We start from the raw sequence: 1,597 nt of genomic DNA, 5'->3' as shown, positions 1-1,597 counted from the left end.
TGTCGAGCTGTAGAAGGGATTCATGGATAGATTACTCTTATTGTTTAGAGAGGAAGAGACTAGCAAAGTTGTATACTTAACTTAGACTAATGTGCCAAATCATATCACCAACCTTGCCATACTTGTGACTTAACGCTTTTAGCTCCAATCTACCATCACGGTGAATACATCCCACTTCGGCCTAGTAACAAAGAACGAATCAGGTCATGTGTTCAAAGATGAAAGATAATTAGAGATGGACCATATATATCACTCACACAAACGACATCATCTTCTACAATAATGTCGCGCATACTGAGTTCATCCACAGAACTTTCAAGCTTCTGCCAAAATCGAGAAATTCTTATATCATTGAACCTTCACAGACAATGTGGAAAAAAAAACAAACAATTGAAGAATCAAATTGTAACCTGAACAGCATCAGGCATATTCGTGGAAGAAAGCTTCAGTACTCCATCTTGATTAGAGTTTAGATCCACTCTCCAACAGCTTTGAGAGACCTAAATAAGAAGAATCAATCAAAAAAAACCCTAAAATCTCTCTCAATCTGATTTCAAAACCCTAGTCACCATAACAAAACTCTTACCTCAATCACACGTCCTACCACAACATCGTTAACCTCAGGTTTGTACTTGGCTCGCAAGGTGCGTACATAGACAAGCTTGTCGACATGAACCACAACTCCACAGACCGTGGCTAGCAACTCACCATCTACCTCGGAGGTTCCATGTCCCCTTTTTTGAAAAGAAAAAAAAAATCAATACGAAGAAAACAAAACTTCAATCCAGAATACAGATAAGCTGAAAAAGAATGAGATTTACTTAAGGAGGAATGCATCTTCGTTGATGGAGTCGGCAACGATTACAGAGTTATTTATGGTTGACGACAACAATTGTAGCCGCTCCATAGATCTCTCAAACCGGACCTTCTGCGTCTGGTTCAATGGTAGCTCTACCTGAAGCTTTCTCATCATCCCACAAACAATAGTGATTAAAAATTTGAGAAGAGCAAAAACGAAACTGAAGATGTTCAATTAGGGTTTTGGAGAAAAGTGAGAAAATTCTTCTCACGTCTGCGGGACTCGGGAGTTTTCTGTTTGGTTTGTACTATAATAGTTCATTGAACTGGCCGGTTTAATATAACATCAGTTTAGCGTTTGGTTAGCGTTCTGGTTTCCAGTAATTGATTCTACGGTCAATCATCGTAATAGCGTAATGGTTGTGTGATCGTTTCGACTTCTTCTATCTTGGGCCTTGTTTAGATTTCATGTAAGCTGTTATGGTTGTACTAGGCCCTTCTGTTGACCTTTGTTTGCAATGGTTTGTTGATCAATAAAGTTCATTTGTGAAGGGGAAAAAAAAAATGATTCATTAGCCAAAAGATACATACATGTTCCCCCCACACATACATAAAGCAGCCCAGCGTCAATAAGGCCATCTTGGCATTTAGACATAGAAATGTGGTCAAGCCAAATGTTTGTTGCCCCAAAGATAGAGATCCCATCTCCATCAGCCTGTCCTCTTTGCCCAAAGTGGTCAATCGAATCTCTTATCAAACCGCCACTGCTTGTCACAATGTGATGGACGTGAAGCCCATG

Source organism: Camelina sativa, chromosome 17 (assembly GCF_000633955.1).
Source record: "Camelina sativa cultivar DH55 chromosome 17, Cs, whole genome shotgun sequence".
Lineage (NCBI taxonomy): Eukaryota > Viridiplantae > Streptophyta > Magnoliopsida > Brassicales > Brassicaceae > Camelina > Camelina sativa.
Note: the sequence above shows the minus strand (reverse complement) of the source record.